This window comes from Python bivittatus, unplaced genomic scaffold (assembly GCF_059951505.1).
Source record: "Python bivittatus isolate LINGU-HERP-01145 unplaced genomic scaffold, Pbiv_v1 ctg000050_np1212, whole genome shotgun sequence".
Taxonomy (NCBI): Eukaryota; Metazoa; Chordata; class Lepidosauria; order Squamata; family Pythonidae; genus Python; species Python bivittatus.
In genome coordinates this window covers 5,110,500-5,125,084 of record NW_028277033.1, presented here as the reverse complement: position 1 = coordinate 5,125,084, position 14,585 = coordinate 5,110,500, and the positions used below count along the sequence as shown (strand labels likewise).

General features: G+C 40.3%; 1 protein-coding gene across 11 annotated transcripts in view; it reads right to left on the bottom strand.

Moving 5' to 3' along the window:
• ZMIZ1 (zinc finger MIZ-type containing 1) overlaps nt 1-14,585 on the bottom strand; it is a 405,624-nt gene that overhangs the window by 212,481 nt on the left and 178,558 nt on the right. The gene's annotated exons all lie outside the window — the stretch shown is intronic.

Below are 14,585 nucleotides of genomic sequence, written 5' to 3'. Positions count from 1 at the left end.
CTACCCACTAAGTTACAAAGTTAAATATATACCTGTGGGTATGCATGTACAGTGCACACACAACGTGAGTTTTATTCTTTCCAACCTAATGGGACGTAGGAAAGAATGATGGAAATGGAGTCAGGATTTCTTCTGCCTGTCAGCTTCAGAACTCTTTGAAAAGATTAACAGAACTAGAAAAAAATGATAAAGGGGAAGAAGCCAGCAAAAGATAGATTGGGTTCAAAAATGGGCTGGATCAGCCTAGAGGTTGCAGAGAACAACATTCCTAAGATTTCCCCCACGGCACCCTTAAGGGAGCAGCAGCTGGGTAAAGGTTGGGAACTTAGTTGACTGCTGTCTCCTAAGCCCTCCCTCTACTGGTCACAAAACCCAGAGTGAAGCCTACGAGGCTTGCCCTGTGCTCCCCGGAGCAAAGAAATGCACACCAATGCAACACATAACTTCACCATACACAAGAAAATCAAGACACCTCTCAAGGCCACTGCTGGTAAAAGAGTTGGGAAGAATTCAAGAACCATGTGTTTGCTTTCCATGTCTTGTTTTAATTCCCAACTATATGAGCTGGTCAACAGAGAATCATTAATTAAAATACCAGTGACGCCCCCCCCCCAAAAAAACCAAAACACTTTAAAGGTATCATGCAGATAAACCCAGATTTAAAAACAAAAACAAAACTAGTGAATCAGCAGAGGTTCAGAAAGAGAGATCTAGTGCCCAAAAGAACAGGTTAGGTGCCCCAAAAGCTTCCATAGATAACAGTAACTGTAACCCAACTGCATGATTGATTTTTGGATTAGGGTACCTGAAGGACCGTCTCATCCCTATCACATCAACCCGTCCCACCTGGTCATGCAGAGAGGGCGTGCTACGGGCCCTGTCTGCAAGAGAACTTCATCTGACGGGGTCCAGGAGGCGAGCCTTCTCTCCGGCAGCCCCTGCCCTTTGGAACACCCTTCCCCCAGAAGTGAGGTTGGCCCCCTCCCTCTTAGACTTCAGAAAAAAACTGAAGACCTGGTTTTGTTACTATCCATGGGGTGGGGATGGGAATGTCAGTTTTGGGGATGGCTGGTTCCCTAGTCCTACCTGACCAATATTATCTGGTCCCAGGCTGCAACAATACTACCATCGCTTGGATTTTATCAGATTTAATAATTGCATTTTACGCTGTACTATTTATGTTTTTATTGGTTTTAACTGTTTGGTTGTGAACCGCCCAGAGTCCCTCCTTGTGGGGGAGTTGGGCGGTGATATACATTTGATTTATAAATAAAATTAGCCTGGGTCCAACATTTCAGGCCTGTATGCTGATCTGGTCCTTCCTTAGGTGCACTGTATCTAAATGTTACATCCATACATGAACGGACATTTGGTGGGACAAGTGTATCAGAGGGACTCTCAGTTCCCCAGGTGCACAAACAGGGAAACATGCTGCTCCATTTTGGGTGCACGAGGTCTTAATATTTTAGTCTTGAGGATTTGCAGAATCTGTATTAAAGTACAGTGGTACCTCTACTTATGAACGCCCCTACTTACGAATTTTTCGAGATACGATCAGCTCTGGCCCCAAAATTTACCTCTACTTACAAACTCGCCTCGACTTATGAACCGGATCCGCGGCCATTTTCCACCCGTTCCACATGGTCCGCGGCCATTTCCCGCCCATTCCACGTGTTCCGCGGCCATTTTTCCACCCGTGCCACGTGGTCCGCAGCCGTTTTTCTGCCCTGCCGCGTGGTCCGCGGCCATTTTCTGCCCGTTCCACGTGGTCCGCGGCTGTTTTTCCACCCTGCTGCGTGGTCCACGGCCATTTTCCACCCGTTCCACGTGGTCCACGGCCATTTTTCCGCCCGCGCCACATGGTCCGCGGCCGTTTTTCCGCCCTGCCGCATGGTCCGCGGCCATTTTCTGCCCGTTCCACGTGGTCCGTGGCCATTTTTCCGCCCTTTCCACGTGGTCCGCGGCCATTTTTCCGCCCCTGACACGTGGTCCACGGCCATTTTTCCACCCTGCCGCGTGGTCAGCGGCCGTTTTTCCGCCCCTGATGCGTGGTCCATGGACGCCGGAATGGATTAACGGTAATTACATTGAACCTTATGGGAAAATTTACTTTGACTTGCGACCAACTCGACTTGCGATCAGAGTCACGGAACGGATTAAGTTCATAAGTAGAGGTACCACTGTAATTGAGGAAAAGAAGGGTGTCCCCTAAAGCTTTGTTTCTAATCTATTGCATATGGAGGCAAGGACAAACAGGTCCTGTGTTGCATTTATTAACCAATATTTTAAAAAGAAGCATAGTAATAACTACTATGTCACTTCTACTGCCCTCAGACAATATTCTCTGGTGACCTCGTATCCCAAAAGTAAAGATTCAGGAAATGAAAATGTCATTGTCGTGACTCTAGACATACATTATTTACAGGAGTGGCCACATTAATCTATTGCTACAAAATTTTCTAAAAGGCATCCTACAGCCTTGGAAAGACTTTAAATGCCAAAAGAGGTTGTTGTTTTTATATATTATTCAGTTTCAGGTTTAAAAATCCATAGAGGATGATTTCTTTGACTTTTGACTTTGACTTAAAAATTGACTTTTTTAGCCCAGTACCAAAAACAAAGAAAGAAAGAAAGAAAACACCCACACTGTATACACACATTCAAATTCTCTAAAACCGCTATTCAAATTGGATGACGAAGAGGATTATTTAAAAGAAAAACTCAGTGTTGATGGAGAAGACGGAAATTCTCCTGGAGTGGAAAGAAGAAAGGGTTCTGCAGATTGTACCAGACTGTGCCTAATGAAGACAGTCCTGTTCTCAAGTTATGGCAAGATACTCTGGGGCAAAATGATTTTTAAAAATATGCAAGTCAGGAAGTATTTGGTAACGAGCACCATTCATATGTACCAAAAAGTTTAATATCAGAAAATCCCATTTTAGTTGAAACTTAAGGCCTCTTCAGTTGTTTGCCTGAACATGTGAAAAGGTCAAAATTGGTCTGACAATGTGGCTGTGCGTTCATGCCACCTTCTCTCCCAATCTTTGTGCGTTTGGCTTGGTGACTGCAGGTGGAGATGTACTACGGTTGACTTGAATGTGAGTGCAAATCTCCTGTGCTCCAACTGAGTCTACCATCAATCTGAAAACACTTCCTCTTCGAGCTTCCCTGCTGAATATATTATAGCGTGGGGAGAAGAGGAATGGGTACCCCATGCTCTACCTAGTTTGAGGCTGACATGTGGTCAGGTGAACTCCTGAAGAGGGCTAATCATAGGCACAATTTTAGAAATAAATGACACCTACTGGACACAACGCTGTCGATACTTTGTGACGGTCCCACTCTGGTTAGAAAACTAATCCTCCTTTAGACAGGCAAAAGTTGGGAAAAAGGTCCAGGCAGGTGTGTGGCTTCTGGTAGTGAAGCAGAAGGAGTGGAAAAAACATGGATGGATGGAGAGATGTTGGTGACACTCATGGATTATGACATACCTCTGAAAACACTGATGACACAATCAGTATTAAGTGCAGCATTTTTGCCACTGGCCCAAGTCGTCTCTCCATGACTTCAGAAGTACCAAATTTCACCCTTTTCTATTTGACAAATTGATGTCACTGCCCCTTTTCTGACACAGAGAGGGATGATTTTTAAATTACAAGCCACTACCAAATCCATGAATTAGTTTTTTAGCACTTGGTAAATTTGGATTAGATAATAACTGGAAATGAAGAACACATTTCACTCACTTACATAAGAAGTATATTTTGGAGATCTATCACATTCCAAAACAACGTCAAGCTTTCTGCAAACATCCAGCTGCTTAGCACAGTCACATTAACTTGCTTTAAAAGCTTCACTAAGTTTTGCAGTGGCATTCAAGCATTCATGTGGTCAATGGAATTAGAAACAGACTAGTTACAGATTTTCTTACGTGCTCAGCACATAATAAACTCACCTTCGCACACTGCAACAGTGGAGAAAAACATGCACAGGATACTTAACTCTTAGATGCTTTACATACACATGTACACCAAATGTAAACTGCCAAGGGAGTATTCATTATTGCATGAATTAAAATTATATGGTATAAGTGAGATGTTTAGGAAGAGCGTCTTCTCTTTGTAACATCAATGCTTTTTAAAACTCCTGCTGACGGAGAAATTTGATATTTCCAAAGCTTGAATGTTATTAGAGACACTTGGGTTGGCCTAACAAAAGCACATCCCAGTAGTGGGTATTCAAATTTCTATCTCTTGGGATGTGAATTAAAAATCAGATGGAAACTTATTTGATGAATAATCAAAAAAATAGAAAGAAAAGTGAAGTCTCTTTTGAGTTCAGCTCAGTTCTTAGCGTATAATATATGGTCACACCAAAACTACATCGTTTGCCAGTGTAGCCTACACCCCTAGAATGTGCTAGTGGTCTCCCATACAAGTACTACCCATGGTTGAAAAATGGGCTACCTATGATACAGAACAGCAGGTTGCTTTTTTAAAGAGCAGGTTATGCGCATCCTGGAGGTTATGACTAGAGGGCTCTGCAGGGCTTCCATTTGATCTCCAAACGTTCTCTGAAGTTCATGGTTCTATGTACGCTGCCCTTGTCTGCAGCTCTTTAAAGCAACTGAGCCGTTTCCCAGGACCTGCTACTGAGCCATTCTGGAGACTGAAGTGCAGGATCTCTTTAGTTTCTACAGCTCCTTTCAAGACACGGAACAGACTCCGAAATTCAGTGGGTAACACCCACTGAAGGAGGTCAGTTGAAGAGACCCTAAAGCAGAGATTCCTCCTAGCTACCTTTGCTCCCGACCAAAGACCTGTCATGATTCAGCAGCTCAAGTTCTCTATTTTGGAAACTGCGCAGCTCAACACTTTGCAAAAAGTTCTGCAGCATATTGGCAATCTGCTCGAAAATGAACAAACACAAAAAGTTCTCTGGCACTGTCAAACAACCGTGGATGCAAACCGCCTTGATTCCTATACAATCTTAGAGGAATTCACTATATATTCCATGCAGACTGAACCAGCTGTGTGATAAGCCTGTAGCTTATATGGAGAAGAGAGAAATGAAAGTTGTGTCCTCTGAGTTTCAATTTCAGGGAAGGCATGCCTCCTCACCCCATATGCAAGCTGTGTGGCCTAACTGCCCAGACAATCCTATCCATTCAGAAACAGGTTTTTACTTTGCTTTTAAACTTGGTTGTTGTTGCAAAACACACTGGGTACACTCTGCATCCCATACACTTGTACCTATGCATCTCTCTCCTCTTTTGTCCTGGGAAAAAGGAACTTAAATTATAGAAAGCCATGCTTATGACTTATTTAGGAACTTCAATGGAAAGCAAAACAGAAAAAATCCTTCTGATGTTAGCCAAGCAAATGTGCAGCCCAGTGATCTGAGTGCCAAGACAAAACGAGCTGACAGGGAAGTCAAGTAATTTCACCCAGGAAGAATCAACCACATGTTGCATCCATGTCAATAGCTTTAAGTAGGTAGCTTGCAAATACAGTCACCATGCTGGTTAAATATTTCTGTTTTGATAATCCAAGTCACTTGTTAGCCACCATTCAGCTGAAGCCCTACAAGAGGTTTACCCAAAGACTCAACAATGAATAGAAATATGTTCAGGACAATAACACTGGGCAAAAGGCAGCAGGAAATCATTTGAAACCAGGCAAATAAAAATCCTTCCAGTTGGCATCAAGAAAACAGAACTGGTATTTGGCAAACTTCCTTTGGGAGTGAATTCCAAAGAAGCTCTGGATATTATTTCTTTTGATGATGGAGCAGACTTGTATAAGGACACGGTCCTTAGCTTCTGTTTACAGCTTTAAAAATCCATTCTGAAAATAGACCAGGGATCACTGAAGATTGTTCAGAAGTTGCAAGAGATCTCACCGTTGCCATTTTGTAAACACATTGCTGGTATTTTGCATTCGTTGCAATCTCTGCATATTTTCAACAGTTAGGTTGAAATGCTCTCAGAACATCTGGATTGCAAGCCTGGGTTAAGCTACCATAGAATAGCTTCAAGGAAAAAGCTGCATCAGAAACCCTGAAGTCCAAATTGGGACTTCCAAGGAGGAACGCAGTTCTGCTCAAAATGAGCTGGAATCTACCAAATGTAGATTCATTTTATCTGGATGATGCTTCAATGTATAGCCCCATCTGGTCCATTACAATCCATAGCCATCCCAGACAATGGTTTGGCACTAGTGGCACTCAGTTTGAGATATATTCAGGGGTATATATATTCTCTGCAGACACATACAGAGGACTGGCACAATTCAGCATAAAACTATGCCTGGCATAAATGAAATCTGACTAAATCTGAACATTTCCTTATTCTGTCTAATTTGTTCTGTTCCTACTGTCAAGAAGATGAAGTTCTCCACAGTGATGCAATGCCACACCTTCAAGAAAAAAGATTGCAATGTTCATAAAGATTGTAATGTTTTTATTTTGGAGAAATCTATCATTTCTTCCACTGACACACACACACACACACACAATTTTTTTTCCTTCTCCTGAATAATTATTTCAATACATATTTAATAGTGGCATTGGCCATTAGATGGTATCTGATGAATTGAGATAGGGAAAGAGTGTCATGGCCAAAGGTATAATGGTTATTGTAAAACCTCTAATCTCTGTATGTGGAGAAGGAAAAGTAAACACATTATCAGATCTTCCTTTGACTTTCTGCCAAGTCACTCCCAACCTATAACAGGCCACCTAATATTCAGAATGCCATGCAATCATTTAAATAACATAAAAGGCTTATCTAGTAGCAGTTCATGGCTGCAGATAAAATGCAATAAGCAGGATTATGTTCCTGCTTCTAAAATATTTATCAATACTTTACAGTACATCAATTACTCTTGTAATTCCAGGAGCTAATTGATCACTTATGTCTGAATGAACCATAGATGTGACCATCAAACTAACTTAATATTTCTTTTTTTATTAGTTTGATTATCATATCTATGATTTTTTTCCTTTTTGGTCCTTTTATTTTAAGTTATGAATCCACTTGGAGTTACACCATTACCAATTTATACTGTTCACTCAGCTCTAGACTTATTGTGTGATCTTCCCCATGCTTCTTTAGATCCTAGGCACTTCCTGTACAAATTGATCTGATTCATATTCCCAGGATAATGTGCAGATCAGAAATGAGCTAATCACAAGTTTCCCCATTTTGTAACACAGTTTTGGCTCAAATGTAAAAGCAGCAACAACAACATATACTTTTATAGAAAATATACAGTCCATCCTTAACAAGTATATACTTCTATCAATTACAGTAGAATGAAAATCAGCGTGGCATGAGAAATAGTTAAAAACAAAAGGGGAAAAAAAGAAACACATATTCCATATCATGCTTATTACAGATCATCTAGAAGGTTAATCTGGTGAAAAACTGTCTGCAAATCCATGGCAAGAATTTCCAAGCCTGAAATGTAGCTGTGATTTAAAGCCTATTTGTTAGGCAATAAGCTCAGAATATGTATCTCAAGTCTCATGCAAAAGCATTTTTTAAAGGAGAACAAAACTTTGGGGAAAAGACTGCATCAGGTGCACCATCCAATATCCTACGGATAATTTATTTCAATTTGAAAACGACACATTTCTAATTGCCATGGCTGAGAGAGAGAGACAGAGCGAGAGAGAGAGAGAGAATGTGTGAGCCACTCTTAGAAAAGTTACTGAACAAGATTTCTAGTGGGTAAAGGTGCAGTTTCAGTATCTCACATAGTCCCTTCTCACACACCCCAAAATAGCAAAGCAAGAACTGACTATATAAAAATAATGTGATTAAAAGGATAAATTCAGGAAATTAAGGAAATGTTTGCAAATATAGTGATTTCAAGAATTTACACCAGCTGGCAATGAGACTTTCATTAGGCATAAGATTTTATTAATGAAGCATACCCATGTTTCTCATTGTGCAATTCAGTCACTGCTGAATAGAAAATATTTGTCTACCCAAGTTGGGTAGATGGAGAGAGAACTCTACCTGTAACACAAGAGATATTGCAACATGCCTTAATATTGTAATGAGGAAAGTGCTGGTGTGTCTTCTCAGCTGATGGTGTGGCTAAGCCAAAGGATCCCTCAAGACAGTCATGTGACGAAAATTGTAGACATGCTTTATGCCAAGTAGGTTTTGACTACTAATTTTGCAGATCACTCTTCCTGAATATGTCCGTAACATTCTTCTCTTTTTAACATAGATCTATGTTTAAATGACCTAGCGTCTCTTGCCTTTTCATAAGTCTTTAATCAGAATAACCAGAAGAAATGTGACATCTCAGAGCTAGATTAAAGCAAAGAAAAAGAACTGATTTAAATCAACACCTAGAAAAGGAGACTGAATAAGATTCGGCCAGGATCATGGCTATATATTGACACTGACAGCCTATGGAAAGAAATGTCTTCATGTGTTGTCAGCGCCCCACAGAAAGCAGCCTGAGCTGCAACGCTGAGTGTGGCTAAATGTGTTAGAGAGAAGAGGAAGGAAGAGGAAGCACTTAAGGCAGAGGCTAAAAAAATATTTTTAACTTAAAAAAAAAATCTCTTAGCAGACTCAAATTTAGAGAAAAATAATTTGTGATTCAAACAAATAGCTTCTTTCAGGAATGGTATCATCTGAATGCAAATAAAGGTTGGTCCACCGGTTTAATTTCAGTTCTGCTTCTGTATTTTAAATTTTATAATTTCTTTTATCCATTTTGTTGTTTGTTGTTGTGTTTGTAATTTTTTAAACATCTCTGGTCATGGGCTGAAATCGATCTGTCTTTCTGTCTGTCTGTCTGTCTGTCCACCCACCCATCCATCTTGAATGCAACTTCATTTTAAAAAGCAAATCAAACTTTTGCACAGGGAAAACTAGCAGTTCAAAAGAAGGCAAGGGTAAACACTATTTTCAATGCAATGAAACAAGATTTCTCAACTTAGATCTTGGAACTTACAATATTTTAGTTGCAGGCTGCAATGCAATGGGTGCTGATTTGGGAGTACACCTATATAAATATATTAGGGTGGGTATTCATTGTGATCCACCCAGAGTCTTTTAAAATATTTGCAGCATATACATTTTCAAATAAATAAATATTCTTTTCCAGAAACAAAACGTTCTAGGCAACTGTGAAGAGGCCATTTGGGGGCTGGACAATGTCTAGAGTACCCCTAACTGCTTCTTATTTCAGAAGATTTGCTTCCAGAAAATTCCCAGGCCACCCTTACCAAACATTGCTTCCCCCCTCCCCACCCCAAAGATTCAAAGCACTTGGAAATGGGGCATGGGAAAATGGTTATGTGCACAGATTCACTGGAATGCTACACTGAAATAACATCATTGTTGTGTGTCTGGCACAGCAGCCGGATCCCTTTTCAAGGCCATTTCAAGTCCGTATTCATAGGATGAAGCTGGAATGTTTGCAGTTCAAGAAAGAAAACAGATGAGATTTGTTAAATAGCCAAGAGTAGGATTTCAACCAGTGAAGAGTGGCAGAATGGAGCCACAAAGGTGTACAAAGACAATGTCTGAGTGGTTTTCATTGGCATTATGTAGTCCTACCAATTTGCCATAGACAATCCTATAGGATGCTCAAAGTGTGCTTGTATAAACGAAGTGAAGATGCATATCTTTTTGTTTGATATTGACGGAAGGATGTTGAGATACATACAGGAACACTGCTCATTAGCAGCCTGACTTCATACCCACATTTGTTTTGCCAGGCACGCAACAATGGTGTCATCTAATTTAACTTGGGGATTTCGTATAGAAACGGCAAGACTTGGGGAAAAATGGCTCTCTCGCTAATCTCCTGTGAGTGATCATCTTCTGTTAGCATGACTGCAGTTCTCAAGATGACAGCCATCACATCAGATTACTGAATGTTACTCATGATGACATTTGGCAACAATGAACTACTGAAGGGTTAGGACCAGTAAGAGATTTTATGAGTACATATTTTTCCTTACCTCTAAATATTCTATTTTACAGATATTCAAAGCAAAATTGGAGGGATATGGACTGCAGTGCACTCTATGTGAGGCTGCTCTTGAAGACCATCTGGAAGCTTTAGTTATCCCAGAATGCAACAGGCTGTTTATTGGCTAGCATTCACCTCTGGGTATATATTACAGCTGTGCTCTGAACCCTGCACTGGCTTCCAATTTGCTTCCAGTTCAAGGCACAGATCCAAAGGATCTCCAGGACTGTCTTCTTCAGTCCTTCTACTCAACTGTGGAGAGTCCCCATTTCTTCAAGGTCATACCATGAAGGTTCATTTCATATTGTAGCACCCCTAATTTGGAAGAGCCTCCCAGCTGGAGTTGGTCCCTACAGTTTTGCCTTACCAGAAACTATTGAAAACAGGGCTGTTCCAGAGGATCTGTGGCGATGCATGAGGCCCAGAATGAATGACTTTATTATGTTTTTTAAAACTATTTTATAACTATGCATTTGCAACTGTGGATTCTTTTTTTTAATTTTTCATTACTGTAAACCAGTAAGGGTCCTAGAATTGTGGCTGGTAATAAACCTGGTAAATAAATAAAGAGGGAGGAAATGCTATCTTTTTGAGAGTTCAGAAGTCTGTATCTCCATTTGTCTTAAAAAAAAAAAACATTTAAACTAAGTGTAGTCAATACATGTTGAATTCTAGTCTGAATAAACCACACTTTCCAAGCTGATGCATCCAACATACTTTGATAAGCAAAGCAAGTTATGCTTATCACTTAGAAAAGAACAAGGTGACTTTATATCAGCGAAGATAGCTTTAAAAAAGTATTTCAGCATGTTCAGTTCATCCTTCAAGGAACTATCAATAACCTATTTTCCTCCTGGAGCCAATCTGTGAGGAAAGCATGTGAGCAACCCAAGGACACCAATAAACTTCACAACATGTCACTAATTTGGAAAATGCATGGTTAGAAGAGGGATTCTAAAAAGCTTTTAAATGAAAGAATGGTAAGTCCATTAATGGATTTTTGAAAAAGAAAAGAAGACAGCTGAATAGGACCTCTGCATTCAGGGCAGTATATCTCTGAATACAAGCAGATGGGAATTATACTCATTCTTGCTTGTTCTTCTTTTATTCTCAGACTTAATTAGGAGTCCCTGTTTTGCAGGTGATGTCCACTCCATCAAACTGGTTCAATTATCAGCACTGCAATATTTCTGAGATATGCCCCACAACTGTCTCAGTAACGTGGAAGCAACTGGATTTGAGGATTCCATCCTTACTATTGCCGAAGTCTAGTGGAATTCCGCATAACCACCTTAAGAAGAAGACATGGCTGAAAAAATACTGCAGGGTGAAGAAGTTATTTAGTTCCCTTTAGGCCTTCAGCCCAAGACTCTCAAGTGTATCTGACTTCTATGCATATAAGGCATTGCAAGTTACTTTACGGCAATTATATAACGTGTGCTTGCTTCAGTACAAACTGGCAGAAGAGAGGAAATCACCCCAGACTGTTTGATTTTGAGAGAGAGAGAGAGAGAGATCATTGCATCAAAGCATGTTAAAAACTGCAAATTAGAGAAAACTTTCCTTGGATAGAACTATTCTGGGCTCTAACAGAAATTTCCTAAGCAGAGGCAAGAGCAAAGGTATCCAGGCAGGATCTGATCAACAGCAATCTGTCAACAGCAGTCTTGACTGTGCCTGCAGGAATCCAGACACTGAGAACTTCCTTACTCTCCCGTCAACCATATTCAGGTACAGCAATGAAGCTAATGCGCTCAAGAGGACAGTTTAAAAATGGGTGATGTGGCGGGTCTTGGCGTTTGGATGGTAAGTAGCACAAGCAGGTTTGGGTGATTAAAAACAGGGAACAGAAGGTAACTTTAGAGAGAGAGGTTAAAATACACTTGTACTTAAAATTGCTGTGAATAGTATCGGAAGCCACTTTATATTTTTTTCTCTTTCTTTTCTATTTTTCTTCAACTTTTTTCTTTTCTTTTCTTGCACTTTTTGCTTTGATTTCTTTCTTTTTCTTTTTTCTTCCTTGCTTTATATTAGTTTTTGTTAGTTTTCTTGTTTAAAAGTTAAAAAAAAAAAGGGAACCGAAGGGAAATGCTTGAGTCTATGCAAAGATAAAGACTCCCTCAAGTTAAGCTCAGCTTTGAGTGACTGCATCCATGTCTTCTTCTGGGAAATTCTTCAACTTTCTAGATCAGCCAAGACTCCTTCCTGACAGTCTACCTTCCAAGAATGAACTAGGTTCAACCTTGTTTGCTTTCTAGATCAGCTGAGACCTGTTAGTACTGCTACTTACCGAGGTTAAATCTATGAAAGAAACTAGAATGTATTGCAACAGTGACACAGATGACTAACATCCATTCCAGCGTTACCAATGAAAGCATGTAAAACTGTTACTTCTCTGCTCCTTTCCCAATTTAAATGAAATCAGTGATTTTTTTTTCTTTTTAAACAAATAATTTGACAAACCGCTTGGAGCTAACTGCTAGGGCGGGATAGCCTGAAGCTTCAGAGCATTAGTTTGCACAAGGCCACAGCATAAAAGAAGCACAGAGCTCACCATTTTTTGGGTGTCTTCCTGATATTGTTCTATTTGTGGCTCTGACTCCCAGCAATGGCAGCACAGGATATAAACTCAAGGCATGACATAAACTCAAGTCATGGCATGCAGATCTGGAATCAATTATAGTATGTATTCCGGAGCCTGTGGAGAGGAAATATACCACTTTGGTGGTAGTAATGACTTGTTTAAGCATGTGGGTTACCTCATAGTTACAAAGAACAACATGGAAGTATCAGAACAGGGCCTGGTGAAGACTTTGCAACTGACTGCAGGAGTCACCTTGCAATCATCAGAATAACATTCATGAAAAGGACATACCTCTTCACTTTGCCTTTTTCTGCCTTCGCTGATAACTAAACAACCCACATTTCAGGTTCTCTCTCTTCTAATGTTGTCTGCTACAGTGTCTCCCCACACCGCCACCAAAAGGAACCCTTGAAAAACTGACTTTGGGAAACAAAATAAATTATGGACCCCAAATCATTATCATTGTTCCATAGAAACTTTACCAGATACACATTCCCACATTTCTCTACCTATCTTCCCATCTTTAGTAAATGTTTTACCAAGATACAGACATTCATCTCCTCTAATAGTTCACCTTTAGTACATACCTTGCAATTCTTCACTCCATTTTTCCTGTCAAACACGAGTACTTTGCTCTGTGATGCATTTATAGTTCTTAAAGTTCAGACCCATGCTCTTCATTGCATTGTACATTCCACTTAACATTTGCTGCAAATTCATCCAAAAGCAAGTGCCATCTCCATACAAAAGTACGCACACATTCACTTCACCTCTAGTGTCACCGCAAGCATGTTTTACCCATTTGTTTGTTTTATTTGTTTATCCTGACTTTTGCTGAGGAGTTCAAGGCAATGCACATTTTCCCCCTATGAGGTAGATTGGGCTGGGAGAGAACAACTGGCCCAAAGTCACAGTTAGCTTTTATTGCTGAGGGTAGACTTGAACGTGGGTCTTCTCAGGCCAACACCTTAACTATTATACTACACAGAATCTCCATAATGTTATTGGACAAACAAGGGGTCATCCCATGTCTTTATCTTATTCTCTTGCAGACAAATGTGGAGGGCTACCACATTATCTTGAGTGGAAGAGTTGTCAGTCAGGACAATTGGATCGGAGGTCATTCTCCCTTCATTTCCAATAATGGCATCTTTTAAGATTTCCTCAATGGTCTTTTATTCTAGAAATCAACAGTTTGGACTACAGAATATTTTTCTCCTAAAGCAAAATAAATGACTACAGCAACAGGTAAAAGACAAACCAGCAGGTAAACGCCAGTCAAACATTAAAGCTTTGTCTGGACAATCAGAACCCAGTTCAGAGAGCATAGCAGGAATCAATAGCTTCTATCATCTCCGACAGCAAGCATTTTCTTCAAAAACCTCTGAAGCTCATCAACCAATTTGCAACATACAAAAGGGGCCAAAGACAAGATTCACATTCAGCCGTGCTCTAGTTTAATTCTTAGCACCTCCAGTTGAAAGCATCAGGTAGCAGATGACACAACCAACAGCCCTACTCAGAGTAGGTAACATTTGGCTGGATTCTGGAGAAAGAGTCTGCGCAATGTAAGGTCGCTTTCCATGTGTCAGTTGCTACTTTTAACTTGACTGATTGTAACAAGAATTTTGTGGTTCAGTTCTGGATAGGTTGCAGGAGGTCCTCAGTACCACAGCTCACACACTGAGCAAAGGGTAATCAGGCAGAATTTAGGCACATTCATCTAGCAACAATAACAATCACACCAGAGAGCAACCACTAACTTAGCAGATAATTCTGGGAAAGGAGCCTAAGAGAAAATGAGGACCACACTGAAACTCGGCCAAGGTTTACTCAAGTAAACGTAACTTAACCGTAGTTTCTCATTATGCTTACGAGCTGTGGTGAGCTGTAGGCTTTTACTCTAATTCCTTTCCATTCCTCTATTGTGTGCCTAGAAATGAGGTTGCAAAGTTTCCTTTATCATTTCCAACGAATCACACTGTTCCATTTTTTAA